Source organism: Sinohyriopsis cumingii, chromosome 4, assembly GCF_028554795.1.
Source record: "Sinohyriopsis cumingii isolate HCF-2022 chromosome 4, ASM2855479v2, whole genome shotgun sequence".
Lineage (NCBI taxonomy): Eukaryota > Metazoa > Mollusca > Bivalvia > Unionida > Unionidae > Sinohyriopsis > Sinohyriopsis cumingii.
Genome location: NC_142964.1, coordinates 72,917,836 through 72,934,844, shown reverse-complemented (window position 1 = coordinate 72,934,844; position 17,009 = coordinate 72,917,836).

Sequence of the window (17,009 nt, the reverse complement as noted above, 5' to 3'; positions counted from 1 at the left end):
TATATATATATATATATATATATATATATATATATATATATATATATATATATATATAAAGAGAACGAGAGAGAGCGATTCTTTAATATTTTATGTCACAGAAAGGTAAAACCCGAGAAGCGTTCCATAATCAAAACTATTCATTTTTTTCCATTAAATATAAAATCAAACAAAGTGAAAGAATTAAAACTAACCTACAGAATAGTATGAATTACTATTGTTTCCTAAATGCATTTCCAGAGTAATCGGGAAACAATTTAAAAGTATGTTGAATGAAGGTTCTATTGTGGAATTATCTTGCCAATCGACTTTGATTCATGCCTGGAGAATATTACAAAGTATTGTACATGTACTTTAAACACGCGACGTGGCCTCTTTAAAGTGCAGAGGTAAATGAGAAGAAGGATATCCTGAAAACAAGAATTTTAATCATTCTATTTGGTTACGAGTTTAGATGACATTTTTATGATTCGCGACCAAACAATAAAGAGCTTCTAGAATGTATTGATTGCTTAAATAAACTTTACCCGACAATTAAATTTACATATACTGCATCCAGTACGCATGTATCGTTTAACATCTAATGTCATGAACCATTCTAGCAGCATTATATAAACAAAAGTACATTTAACGAAACTATCAGCTTGTGGAACATGTCTTTTCATCCCTGGTGATATAAAATAGTATTATTTATAGCTTGGGAAAAAGATAAGTATGTTTCATTTCAGATGATAGTCAATTGCAAAATTCTTTAAAAGAATGAATTTTGTCGCACATTCAGAATAAGAAACTGGTGAAACTGAAAGAAAAACTTGAATGGCCTTGAGCGAATAGATTAAAAAAGAACTTTGAGGAAAAATAAAGAAAAGCAAGGCTTAACTGAATTTGGCTGAGAAAATAAACAATAATGTTATAAAGACACGACATTTTATCGATATTGTTAACTTGATCAAATTCTTTGGAGGGATTGCTACTAAACTAGACGTGTCATTCGATAAGGCTGAACCATACATGACAAACTGTAATAATCAAATTCATTGATTTAATTTAGACAATGGATTTTAGCATATTTACATATTTCTACGAACGAAGTAATTTAGGTAAATATTTAATAAATTCAATGGAAATTGTCTTAAATACACTCTCAGATATATTAAACTATTTGAGTAAAATATCACTGGAAACACGATGTGTATATTTTTAAAGCTCACATACATAATTATAAACTTACATTGAACAGTTAAAACTATTAAGTGGAAGCTCATTCCAAGAATTATAAGGATGGGGGGGGGGGAAGAAAAGCTTGTATAAACGTACTAAATAAAGACAATAAATCTTTCCTCTAGTTTGCATAATCCATTTTAAATGAATATTGAGGATATCGATAAGTTAGAAAATGAATTCAGTACATATGTTAATATGTACGAAACGGTAGAGGTTAATATCATTAAGAAAGTTAGAGTGATAAAATGGTAGAAAGAGAAGCACATGTATTATATTTACACAATACAAATATCACTAAGTACATATGATACCTGAAAACAGTTTTAACAACTAGATTCAAATATTTTCAACATCAGTTTAACGTTCCTTGTACTTTTGTAGTCCTTGATAGTGTAATGGAAAAACATAGCAAAGAACATTGAACAGTGAGTTAAAACTTTTAATTGAAAGCTCATTGTGACTTTGATAATACAATGGGGAAACATAAGTTAAGATTCACAGAAACATGCATACTTAATCAAAGTTACATAATTTAAACAAACATGAATGCCTAACGTGTGTTGCTTGTACCTCAAATCAATTATTCCAGAATTCAAATCAATCATTTATATAAAAAAAATATCGATTATATTCTAGTATGGTTCCTCGGGCTCTTCATGATTGCTTCTCAGACTGCTTGTTCCAGGATTGCATGTTCAATGTGCTCCTTCTGCCTAGGTGTAAAGGGTGTCTTAGTAGTTCTCAGTTCTGATGGATTCTGCAGATCTTGGAAGTATTCTTCACACCTTGCTTTGATTTAGGTATCGTCATATAATGGCTTTCTTGTTTTCTCATTTATTATTTCTGTTGTGTTTAAGATTTCATGTCTTAATCTCATATTTTTTTAGCTTTTATAACAAATTGTTTGTAGATTTTGAAGATATTGATCAGGTCTTCACCATACTTTCTGACTCAAATTGTAAAAAGTACAAAAAAATCCACAACACAATAATACACTCGCCATAGTTTTTCTAACATTCGTCCGTCGCTATCTTCACTTCTCTCTTGATGTCGCTTCAGACAATTCTGTATTCGATTTAATCCTCTTCGTTTCTTGTTTTAAACCATACTTGGTAAAGTTTCTTTTTTTGGTGATTATTATTGTTTTGTTTATCTGTTTATTCCACCATCTTGTTTACGTTTTATTTGATCCATCTATTGTTCTTGTACCATACGTTCTTTTCAAGTGTCAGTAATTACCTTTTAAAGTAAGTATCTCGGCTTGTTTTGGTGAACACGTCCTTTTTAATGTCAAATCAAGATAAAATCACTTTGCGAGGCTTGGTCAAAATTATTCCTTTGTACTAGGTTCGTATTTGACAGAAAGGAAAGAAACAAGATAAAATATAAAGAATCAATCCGTAGTAGACAATTGAAATGAAGCAAATTGTAAACGAACTATGCAATGAAGACAACTATTCAAAACAAGCCGATAGGAAGTCACTTTGATCCCAGTGTTCAATAAACCAAATTTAGAAAACAATTTCGATGCAGTAAGGGTAATATAAAGAATATCAGTGAAATCATCTCTTTTTAACTAACGATAAATAGCATCATCAGCAGAATTTTTAAATATTTATCCTAAAGTTACTTGTTAGACATATTAATGGAAGAAAACTATAGTTTTGTCTCCACAACATGTAACTACTACATCTGGAAAAGAAACGAAAAGAACATATTAAAAAATATATTGGACTGGATAGGATTCTCATAAATGATATTCAAATTGCTGAATGATATCAATTTCTCTAGATCATTAACTAATAATGACTTCCGTAGTAATTATATAAAAAAAAGAATAGCAGAATACATAAAGCACATTAAATCTTCCACCTGTTAAAAAAATGCCGATGTTGATTTGTAATTATGTATGTGCATTTTTCCCGATTTAGCCTAAACAAGGTACTTGCCTTGCTGAAGGAATACATACATGAATTATTTGGTACATTCATAAAGAATACAAGAACAATAGACATTGTAAACCAAATATCCGCATACGAACAAGGATACTTACAAGCGAGCAGGATACAGAGAAAGATAAAATGATCCGTTGTTATCTATTTGTTTTTACTTTATATTTCTCCATGCAAATGTTTAGCAAAGATTGTATTAGTCTCTATGGATCGTTTTACGCCAGAGAGTTTAATAAAGACGAGCTTATCTCAATATTTACGATTGCAATTCCTTTGTTTAGGAATTCACAGTACGGGTAGTAATATTAGATTTTACTGTCAGTCTTCAGATAGTATTCGATATGGGTTTGCCATTTAACATGAGCGCTCTTAGAATTCAATTTGACAATTAGAAGATATGAAGAATCGAGTGGCTGGACAGACGTGATAAATATGGATGATAACAAATAAGTTATTAAATCAGAGACCATTTAATCTGATTTTATCAATTTCTAACCTAATTGCATACAATCTGATATCTAGCTTTATTCAATTAAATTTACAAAATGTTTCGTTTCAAATTATATTTCAACACAACAGTAACATATTCGCACATTGATCTTAAGATAGTAACGAATAGGTTTGTTTGTCACAGTCATATGTAAGCCTAAAACACAATAAAATTATTAGGACGTAGGTCAAACGTACTCTTCCAGGACTTTCTAAGTTGTAAATAAGTCTAGACATTGAACTCAACTATTCGTAAAGAACTTTAAAATAATGACAATAGTCTGATATGCCGAACTTCTACCCTCAATCATCTATCAAAGTCAACACACAATGTACATAATGTATATATCACCAAATGATCAAACCGTTAGCGAAGAATAATACGTTTTACGAAAATGTTACAAATCACGAGAGACAATCTGATCGATCCCATGGTTAAAATGATATTATAAATTCGAGGAATACAACACTTGTGTAACTGAAACGAGACTATGCTGGTCTTACAATGGACACCATGAACCGAGAGGAGACACAAATCAACCGACGTAAATTTGGAAGAGGTTCAATTTATTCATGTAAGAAAACCTGATTTAATAAATGAAGTATACTGTTCAACATCTAATTTTAGGACATAGCAGAAAAGTTTGGTCATGTAAGCTTTTCGTGCATTAACATTGATTTTTGACATTGCTAGCAACATTTCGTTACACATCACACGTTGCAATAATGTGTGTCTAATAATTACAGGGTTTAAGAGTCACGTAAATGTTATCTGGAAGAAAATAAGAATACTGCTGAGAAACAAGAAAGACGTATTCTGTCAGAATGCAGACATCGTCTGGCAGCAGTAACACTATTTGTCACTCATAAAGACAGCAAAATCAATGCCGACAGCAGGTGTTTTGTTTGATGAATGCAATGAATAAAGGTCTAGCATTCAGAGGACGCAACTTTATGTTGAAGTGACTTAACATGTGTGGATCTGAAAAGTATTTAGATTATGCAGAACTAATGTGTATTAACCTTCGAACAAGCTGATAAACTAGTAATGCATATTAATTGCACTGATAATGGGTGTTGGCGATATTTTACTTATACTATGGTTTCCCTTTTGTAGATAATAAATACGAAAGGCGCCAAAGTACAGTAAATACGTAACTCATAACAATCAGGAAATATCTACATACTTCAATCCAAAGATGATGAACTGAGAAAGTTGAATAATAATAATAATAATAATAATAATAATAATAATAATAATAATAATAATAATAATTAGTTGTAGTAGAATAATGACTTTATTTAAAGAGGGTAACACAATTAGCTAAGAACTAATCTACCTTGAGGCCCTCATACAAGGGAATTTATTTATTTAGCTGCATCTCTGAAGCCACTGGATATATTGGGTTTGGAAGAAGGAAATAGAGTGTGCATTTCTAATCTCAACTGGAATACTATTCCAGAACAGAGTTCCAGAGTATTGGAAACTTTTTTATAAATAACTCCTTATTTTGTTTGGGAATTTTATAATGTTTGATAGATATGGATCGCTAGTGAAAAGTATTACCAGGTAGCGTATACTGGAATAGTGATTGTAAATATTCAGAAGCACTATTATGGGATATCCTGTACATTAATTTGGCTTTTCTCAAACAGATTCGGTCTTTAATAGGTAATAGTTTTAACTTACCAGCTAACTTTTCCTTGCTTTCTTTCTGGATTGATATTAGCCCTAATGCTCTCTTTTGAAGATGTGCCAGCTTTGCTATGTTTTTATAATTTGAATTACCCCATACTGTATTACAGTAGTCAGGGTTTTTGTAACTGTCGTAAAATAGTTTTCTGTGCCTTTCAGAAAGAAAATATCTTATCCTACTGAGAAGTCATAAACTTGAATTGACTTTTTTACTGATATTTTTTATATTTTCGGTCCATGTTTTCCAGTTCGTTTAGAGCATTCTTTAAAGAAAGTTCGAGTTCATGCTTTGTGTTTTAGATGTCTGACAATGTTGTTTCATCTGCATAGAGATCTGCAGATGATATTGAGTCTCTTAGTAAAAGTGGCAGGTCATTAATAAATAAAATAAATAGTGATGGACCTAGATTTGAGCCTTGCGGTACTCTATATCTAATTGTTCCAGGTTCAGACAGAACATTATTTATGTAAACATGTTGTGTTCTTTCACTTAAGTAAGAAGTAAATCGTCTAATTGTTCTTTCATCACATTGGTAGATTTTCATTGTCTTCAAACGGATTTTATGATCCACCATGTCAAAAGCTTTCATGAAATCAACAAAAACAGATCCCATTATTATACTTTGGTAAAGTGATTGAAGCCATTTATCAGTTAGGGAGATCAAGGCAGTCTCACAGGAATGTTTCTGTCTAAAGCCTGATTGATTAGGGTGTAACAGCGAGTGTTTGGTTAAATATGACATGAATGAGTCATGGACTTGTTTTTCAATCGTTGTTGACACGTTTGGTAGTATTGAGATTGGTCGGTAGTTGTCAGCGTCATCCTTAGAACCAGATTTGTGAATAGGAGTTAGTTTTGCAGTTTTCCAAATTTTGGGGACAGATGAGGTTCCAGTACTTAAATTGATTATGAATGTTATGCTATCTATAATAGCAGAGGCAGAAGATTTAATGAGTCGTGGACCAATCTGAACAAGTCCTGTAGCTTTCTTGGTATCAAGTTCACTGAGTCATATTGTAAAAAAGGTTTTTCGATACTGGTGAGATAGAGAAACACACATCCTTAGCGATTTTGCTGCTGCAGTAGAGTCGGTTTCTATCAATGGTTCTTTTAACTTTGTGGTAATGTTGGTGAAAAATTCATTGAAAGCATTTGCAATGTCAGTGTCATCAGTGACTATGGTGTCATTTACCAAAAGTGAGTGAATTTTATTTGTCTGATCTTTGTGTGTTCCTCCAGTGAGTTCATTGAAGACTTTCCAAATGGAGTTTATGTTGGTCTTCTGTTTTCAAGCAATGATTAATAATGAGATTTTTTTAGCTTTTTCACTCATATTTGTTATTTTATTTTTCCATACTTTACATTGTGCATAGTTTCCTATAGCCTTGAAATGGTCTCGTGTTTTCATAGCATCTAGGATTTCAGTAGTAAGCCAATTAGGTTAAATTTCAGTCTTTAATCGATGTACTTTGAGTGGTGCATGCTTAGAGACTACATCCATGAATAAGTCAGTCCACATACTCAGAGCTTCATCTATGTCATCCAAATTTTGGATCATATTCCATGGAACTTTATATCGGTCGTTGAGAAATTGTTCTTCATTGAAAATTTTGAACGATCTGTAAGTGAACGTTTTGTGTGTATTTTTCTTATTTTTCTTGCATTAAACTTTTCTTGTCAAAAAGGTAGGATAGTATCACTAAGACCAACATTCGATACATTAAAACAAGCCACATTGTCTGGTAGGTTGGTATAAATGTGATCAACAATAGTACTTGATTTTTCTGTTACCCTTGCAGGCTCATTTGCCAGTTGATCTTGGCCTAATGATTCAATAAATAAATTCAATAAATTCCATTCAGTTGTTCCCTTTTTGAGTAATGAGAAGGTCCTTATTTATATGTCGGAGTAGTTATGTTTCTTTCTCCTGTGCTAGGACATTTTTCATTTGTTTCAAAAAGGTATCATTCCTTTGGAGGAAGGTGGTCTAAAAATGAAACCAACCAGGAATGATTTTGAATTATTTTGAAACATTTCCACCCAGATACTCTCAATTTCATGTGACTCCAAGTCAAGTCGCCTTTCTGCATGTAGATCTTCCCTAATATATACAACAGGACCCTGTCTCTATGTCCCTGCGTAATGGTTTATTGTAGCATTGACAGTGAAATAGATCATCATTGTGGTTAGCATTTAATTTGGTTTCATTGAGTCTTAAAACATGTATATTATTTTCCTTGGAAAACATTTACTTAATCTGGTCTATTTTTCCCACTATACATTGTACATTTAAGTGACCTATGTTAAAACCTTTTGTATTTAGTTTCGTATCAAATATATGTATGTCATCATGCAATGGGGAAATCACTGAGATTGTCTCCATACTACTTGTATCATTCTGATATCAAGGTTCCATGTTTAAATGTTCATATATATTAGCGTCTTCAAAGCCACATACATACCCTGAAAATATGTTAACTTTTGCAATTACAATAGCTAGAGACAAGAGTCTCACTAGACACATTTAGATTAGTTAGAGACAGGAATCTCACTAAGTACATTTAGATTTGTTGTAGATGAAGCGCTGGCATTCTCCTCTTTGCCATCTTCCTAATCTAATATGTATAATACACTGATAGACAAAGCCTTTGTTTGTGTCCATAGTTATGGCATCTGAAGCACTCAATCTGTTTGCCATGATGGCATACCTGTGTCATGTGCCCAGTTTCTCCACAGTAGAGACAGTACTTTTTATTATAGTGCCTGAAAATGGGGGTATACATGTTAATGATTCTCAGTAGTTGAGAGGTTACTTTTCTGCTTAAATGAATTTTGTTTCTGTGATAGAGACTTAGTTTGACATCCTAGTTCTGAAGAAAGAAAGATATGTATTGTGGAACGTACTGTAGGTTGATGTCTTCACAAAGGTCAATTATCAGATCATTGATTTATTTCGCCTTCGTGTCCTTATATCATTATTATTATGTATTTGGGGCTGCAATACCTAGCAGCATTAGGTAAACTTTCAAAATCTGTTCTGATTTGATTTAGTGACCTTCCGTCTAGAGGATCATTTCCACCTATAAAAATAATAATTTGGTTGTTTTAGGTTAGATCCCTATTCATTATTCTGTCCGTGATGTTGTCGATTTTCGCACCTCTTAGAGTCTGTACATCTGTTTTAAAAAGTCTCCTTGGTATTATACTTTTCTATACTGAGGAGCCAATTATGAGTCATATCTTTTCTGCTTGTGATTTCATGTGTTGGACTCTGGATTGTATTTCAGACATAAATCTTGGAGGAAGGGGTGCTGAAATTGGTGTTTCAGTTGTCTGAACAACAGGAACAAGTATGCACAAAATATTTGTAGATATATCGTGATGTTTGCTGTGCATGGTAAAACGTTTTGAACATATATTTAAACAAGATATTTGTAAATAGATCCTGTTATTTGCTGTGTATATAAAGATGTTTTAAACATATATTTAAAACAAATATTTATAAATAGATCGTGATGTTTATTGTGTATGGAAAGAAGGTTTTAACATCACTTACTCTCCGTTGCATCCTTGGATCTTTCTTAAGATCTTACTTTCAGCATTACACTAACAACAATCCTTTGAAATGATAGAGAGTAGAACTAATGAACTAAGATCAAACGTGTTTTAAATAAACATAATTTTCCTCGTGTATATTACCAGAAAAAAGGTGTACATTTGGCACAAAACATGAATATTATGGAAGCTCATAAAGGGATAACTTTTGTAGTCACTGAAATTAAAATATTTAAGCATTAATGTAAATGATGTTAGACTCTATCACGTTCATCTGTCGAACTATTCTGTGCAACAGCTTACCATATAAATTGGTTCCTAAATTATAGAATGATGATTTTGATAAATCCTGATGATAAAATGGATACTATGTTAGAATTACTGGTTGATACAATACCAAAAAGAATCAATGTGGCCTAATTGATGATTGTTTGAGTCTTGGGGATGTAAAAAAGAAAACAGCTTAACTAACCAGCCAAACCTTTTGTGTCAAACAGTTAGAACTATCAATATGAGTGATCCTGCAATAGTAAAACTATATGCACAGAGTTTTAGAGATAATACTTGTTTATTGTTCTGCCTTATTAATACGGATAAACAAACGTTATAACATTATTTGCAGAGTTATTCCGCACAAATTAAAGGCGAAAGTGTAGATACTTTGAAACGGAGCAAGCATAACACACTTGTAATGTGCTACGTGTTTCGGTTTATCGATATAATGATTGTATATTTTTACGTCTCGTCGCTCATATCCGTAAGGCAATGTTTTGTGTGTTTGTGTGTTTTGGACTTTTAACTTAGCTTCAACAACTTTTCAGTCATGCCGATACGATGTATGTAATGTGGCAGTCTATAGTGAGGTCTAGCACTGGGGCATCATGCCGCGGACATGTAGCATGATGTCCCACCCAGTCACATTATCCTGACACCAGGCCGGTCCTGTCCTAACACTAACCTCTTAATGCTGAGCGCCAGGCGAGGCAGCTGTTAGTACCATTTTTGTAAGTCTTTGGTATGACTTGACCGGGGATCGAACCCACGACCTACCGCATACGAGGCGGACGCTCTAAACAATAGGCCACCGGAGCGGTTAGGTAATGTATTTAAGATGTTAAACAAGAAGCCCTTCTTGACATACGTTGACCATGATGTTTTGTACATGCCAATGCAACACTTATATTGATTGTATGATCTTAGTATACTCATATGTTGCATATTTTCCAGAACATTACTTGTTAGACATATTAATGGAAATAAACTATAGTTGTGTCTCCACAACATGTAACTACTACATTTGGAAAAGAAACGAAAAGAACATATTAAAAAATATATTGAATTGGATACTATTCTAAAAATGATCTTTAAATTACTTAATGATGTCAATTTCTCTAAATCTTTAGGTAATAAAGACTGCTGCAATAATTGTATAAAGAAAAATGAATAAAATAGCAGATTATATAATACACTGTAAACCTTACACCTGTTGAAAATAAATTTGCAATTATGAATGTACATTTTTCCCAATTTATTATAAACAATAACGTCAATAGGCACTTGCCTTGATGAAGGAATACATACATGAATAATTTAGCACAATCATAACGCGAAAATAACACAAGAACAATAGACGTTGAAAAAAATATCCACAAACGCACATAGCATGTTACAGAGAAAGAAAAAATAATCCGTTGTTATCTATTTGTTTTTACTTTATATTTCTCCACTCAACCGCTTAGCAAAGATTCCATTAGTCTATATGGATCTGTTTACGCTAGAGAGTATAATAAAGACTAGCGTATCTCCATATTTACGATTGCAATTCCTGTATATAGGAATTCGCAGTACGGTTAGTATTAGTAATACTAGATTCTAATGTCAGTCTTCAGATATTATTCGAAACGGGTTTGTCATTTAATATGAGAGATCTTAGAATTTAATTTGACAATTAGAAGATAGGAATAATCGAGCGGCTGGACAGCTGTGATAAATATTGATGATAACTGATGTTATTAAAACAGACCATTTAATCTGATTTTCTCAATTTCTACGTAATTTCATACACTCTGGTATGCATCTTTTTTCAATTAAGTTTACAAAATGTTTAATCTCAAATTATATTTCAACACAATAGTAACAAATTCCACACATTGATCTTAAGATGGTAATAAATAGTTTTGTTTGTCACAGTCATATATAAACCAAAGAAACAATACAATAACCGGAATGTGGATCAAACGAACTCTCCCAGAACTTTCTAAGTTGTAAATAAGGCTAGACATTGAACTCAACTATCTGTATACAACTTTAAAATAATGACATTTGTCTGGTAGGTCAAATTTGTATCCTTAATCATGGATCAAAGGCAAGCACATAATGTAAATAATGTATGCTTTACACATTTTGCTTTCAATGATCCTTAGAACCGTTCTACTACATTATCTTTCTTTTCAGTATTTTCAACTGAGAAAATATAGATGCATCTTTGATTCTTTATTTAAAAGTTTGATTCAGAAATTCGATGTCGACAACATTGTTTTAAAACTCTCTTAATGCTTTCTCATACTCAGAATATATTTTAGAAGTCATAGGAACTACCCAAGGTGATTATTAAAGCACGTTAATGTCAAAACACAAATACTGTTAACCACAATTATGTTATTCATTTACAGGAAAACACCTTGTAGTGATAGGAATACTTTTGAAAAGCGATATTTGATTAGAAATTATATTGTACCAGGTCAGACGACGTAAAGGAGGCAATTGTTCTTAGCTTTTCAGTTGGATCTGCACAAGAGGTTTGTAAATGTTTTCTCGCCGCTCAGGGGGAAAAAATTCGAATTCTCTCTGTTAAAGTGTCTAGGTTGGTAATAATCATGTCAAATCAAACGAAGGGAGTAGCAGCACGGATACCATCATGCATGTCCGTTACTCCAATTCGAGGACCATCTTACTACACCGCACTTTCTTTTCATTGTCACGAGTAGAGAAATGATACTCATGCTGAAGAATTCGGAGTTGATAATTTATCGACGTTTTGGGGGCATTGTTTGATCCTGTTGAATTAACTTTCAGAGTTCTATAGCCAGGAAATGTTGCAAGAAAAATTAGCCTTCTTTGATTGGAAATGTCAAAGAGCTAGTGGTATCCAGTGTGGTTTGTAGCTGCATCCATTAGATCCATAGATTTTCACACAAATGGCAGAAAGGTCGTGCTGCGCTGCTTCCACGGTGTATGGCATCACACTAGACACAAGGCACAGTATTGCTTTCCAGTTGATTCATCTTGCAGTCCGCATTGATTGCCATACTCATGTGCTGTTTTTAATTTATCTTGCTATGTCGGCACTTGTATTAGCAATAACCTTTCTTTTCGTGGAATCTTTTAATGTTAGAGTCCCGCATATCCGTAAGGTAAAATATTGTTGTTCTTATGTCGCTCTTGTTTCTGATTCACAATCTGAACAACTTTTTTAAGGGACACGTTACGATTTAGTTCTTTTATAAATTATAATTTTGTGTCAATCCATTGCTTTCTACCGAAGGCATACATCCTTCACTAAATTTACAGCTTCATTTAAGAAGTTGAGGTCGACTGCTTGACTCGAACGATATTCCAGTGTCAGTCTATTGCCTTTCTACTTTGTAAGCAATTGTGCATGTCGATATCTGTATTGGTGTCCTTAATGTCTGTGTCTACCTCTGGCAAAACTTAAAATAGTGTATTATGTATATTCATCCGTCCACGTTCGTCTTCAGTCTATATGCGATAGCTATCACAGCAACATGGAGCTGACGGTGTCAAGGTAAGAAATCAATTTATTAAGATTATCAAGACAATAAACAATTTTCTACATACATTTTCAAGAAGGTAGCACAGATGACATTTCAAACCTCTTCGGGGGTAGGGGTGGGATGCAATCCTTGCAAAGTCTTCCAAATTCAGCACAATTAAATCGTCTGCTGGTTCTCCACGTGCTGTATCGGTGGACGTGTTGTTCTTCTTCGATAACTGTAAACAGAGACTTGGATTTGCCAAGGCTTACGTATTTAACAATAGAGGATTTTAATCCGACTTTCCGCACAAACACTTCAATGTGACTTTTGAAAACGATAGTCTTCCTTCATTCTTTGCCAAGTGTTCCAAAGTGTTGCCTTCTAGAGTTCGATATAATTTGTTTATACTTTATTTAATGGAGTCTGATGACAAGAAGGAAGCCGCTTGCTTCTTGTTTCAATTTTATTAATTTGGCTGCATACTCGGAAAACATTCCTTGGACTCGAATTTTTATCCTTTCGGTATTTTGTCTGTGGTGTAAAAGTGACAAATTTCATGCAATTGTGAAGTTATTTACGATCGACGGCATAAAGCAATTCAATACTTACACATACCCGTGTCAGAACGGGCTCTTGATTTGGGAGGATACAGGTATGGTCTTGATTACCTGCCACAGTATACGTGCGACAAAAGAAACATAATTTTCCTTCGCCTTCATTTGGCAACACAAAATGGAAAACATTCGTTAAGACTTTCCAACTGACCAAATGTTCGTATTAGCGACCGTTTACTACGTTGATGTGTTCTGTCAGTATTGCAAGGTGGCCAGTAGAGAATGGAGTATGTTTGCATACCCAAGGATACAATGAACACGTTGATGTATATGACTTGCTCTTCTTAATGTTCGTCTCTTTCGTAAAGTAAGCCTGCCACATTGGTTCGGCCTCCTAACAAACTATCGCATGAATTTAAAGGTTGGATATCAACCATGTGGTAATAATTTACAATTAGTCTAAATTCTGTGTGGTATGTTAAACGTAGATCGTAATCTTACTCCCACATTTCTGTCATATATTGTCTTTGACTTACTAAACTAACGTTGCATATTCGTGACATTTTACATAATTCTGTATGTCGTCTTTGCTCCAGCTGTTATCGGTATGGTCTAAACTTCATTCATTAAAATCAGCAAGAGTACGAGAACTCCGAACGATCTTTTCTGGGCTCCTGGAATTTTATTACAGTTGGGACAATGAAAATGTATTGGTTCCTTGATACCTTTGCCAAAAGTACTATGAGTTACTGAAACAGTGAGGATGTGAATTCCAGCTCTTAGTTGACATTCAAACTCAAAACAAATCAAATCTGCCCTTTTCTTTTTATTTTTGTTCCGATCTTTCTTTAATTGTTCCTTGAGTCCGTTAACATATTTATGAATGAAATTTTGAAGCTCGAGTCCATACCTTTGTCTCAATAAAATAATCTTACCTTTCCTGGAACAATGTGTGCCATTTTGTTATTCGTTTGAATAAGATATCCGCTGGTGGATCACAATCTTAATATTTCGCAAGCACTTTTCTATTGATGAACCGATTTCATGCAGTGTTGTTTGTAACGTGATGTAGTGGCGACGTTTCGCTTGCAATTAGAGCAATTAATTGTTTTGTTTTTCTTCAGGAATACAAATTATGGACGTTAAGCAAGACGTCTCAATCTACAATGAATATTTTGCACACTATTGGCAAATCACAGTTTTTGCAAAAGTAACTGTTTCCAAAGAACCCTTAGGTACCGTTAAAGACACAAAAATTATGTTGATAATGATACATTTGAATATATTTTTGATCTTGGAAATCTTGTCCTCGAAACATGATAGACAAACGGTTTGAGGGAATATTATAAAGGATAACAAAAGGCCAAAACATTTAGAAGTTTGTGAGTTTCAGGAACTCCCACACGGTCTCTTTAGAAATGACTACTTACTGCAAAGGGAGTTGCGCGACTTTTCGTTGTTTGTCTCTCTCCCCTATTTTCTAATGCTCTTTCACGGTAATTTCTATTCCGCTCTATTTTCTTTCTTCTTATATACGTTCTAGCCATGAAGAACTTACAGTGAAGCACATTTGATCTTGGTGATTTTCAATCATGATACTTTGTTTGGTACTGCAAATTTCTTTCCGCAAATTAAATTTTGTTATCCGCTACCTCTAGGAAGTGAAACGCCTGAAGAATGACTATTTTAGCGGTCATGTCAAACTTGTCATTAGATTTGTGAATAGGATCCAATTGTTTCAATAATTTGTGATGGTATTACATTGCCGGTGTACTAAATTCGATCCAGACATGAGACATCAAACTGTCGTTATTGATGTAAAGTTTCAAATGATCGTGATATTTAGGTCGGCACTGTCGCTTGAATGTCTCTGATAATGGTTCCCATAAATATGTAATGAATCCCGCTGATTTCTCTAGTGCACTTCAGACTTACAACTCTTTAAATTTCACCGTGTACGTGTAAGCTTTCGTTCCATGTCTTCTGGAAGTCACTTCTTGGTTCCTTCGGATGTAAAAGTAATCATCGTAAGCTACTGAAAGACTCTCTTCCGTGGTTGATTTTGACACTCTTGGTCATGTAGTATATACAAATGTTATTAGTTCAGACTCACTCATGTCATTTTCCGAACCATTGTCATGCTCTTCAGTTAACACTTCACGTAGCGTATGAGACGACATCGCGAGTTGTCATCGTCTCGTGGATACGTTTGTTTTCTTCACATCAAAGTGTGGTCGTTTCATTTTGACTCAAGAAATTGATTAGACTTGCATATTCGAACTCCATATATAGTGTTTCTCAACTTAAGTAATTATATTTATTCAGATTCGAGTCTGCTAAGACTGAAAAGTGAAAACAGCCACCCCTTATCACGGATATATAGAGAGCCATTCGACAGAATACAACTTCCAATAAGACCACATACAATTCTACTGGAGATAAAATTTAAGAGAAATCTCATTGGGACTCCGGAGGTCCATAACGTGAAAGAAACGGTAATATAGTCAAATTAGTCAAAACTGTTCTATAATCAGCAAACTCTTTACACTTCTGATTAAATAAAATTGGTGTTCGACATAAGAGCCAGCGCTGAAGGTAATGATGTACCTGTCGACTTGTATATACTAATGTACCAGTGGTCTGAAGTGTGACGATGTACTAACAGTCTTCCGATTAATCACAATAAAATAATTCAAGATGTCCTTTCTGAATTCACTATAATTCAAAATTAATGTTCCAGTATATTATTGAATACCTCAAAGTGTTGTCAGTGAATAATAATTAGTATGAATAATACCAACAAAATCAAATGCTGATACAACAATATGAATTAATTTTCTAAAAATATTCAAGTAATGATGCATACATTTTCAAACAAAAAAGATTATATATAAAACTATGTCACAAAAGAAGAGCCAGGATGAAGGTCCAACGTCAACATTTAGAAAATTCTAAATTAAAAACAAATAAAATATGTTATTAAAATTATGCTAACTAAAGAATGTGGTAAACATCGATTCCAACAGTTTCTTTATAGGGGAATTCCAAATACCTGAGGCCCAGACCCAAATATACATGGATATATCTATTCATAATGATCCTAATGTTTAACCCACACTCGCAGAGTAAATATTAGATATGTATCATTTGATGTTACCAAAATCAAAACAACATCGCTGTCCCTATTCAGGTACACAGTGAACTTGATTTTGGACAAGGTCAAGGCCAAAAATATAATTATTTATAACACATAATCATTTAGAAACAACTAACAGCAATAAAATTGAAACAGTCATAGCAGTTGTATGACGACCATGGACAGGTATAAATCACTCAAACGAAGATCACATATACCTTTACTGAATGTCTTTAGAACGAAATGTCTTGCATTCAGGTGCATAATACAGATGACGGGAGTTTCTTATCTGCCTTTGATCCTGTGTTAAATACACCAAGTGTTCATGAAATATGACATTGAAATGCAATTTAAATAGATAACCATGGTTTTAAACGATACCCAAATAAAATGAGGGTAGCAAAATTTAAAATGAATTTAACATATTCGTAGACGTGTATAAAATCGGAAGGAAGAGAAATCAGAGATGCAGCTCATCGAAATTAAACAGTTAACACCCTGACGCAATTATTAATTTTCTATAAAGTGGTCATAACGTGGAATGGGACAACGACTACACTAAATAATTATCATTATTTTCACAACTGGCGTCATCACATGTACTATTAGTATAAAAAGTTCTTAAA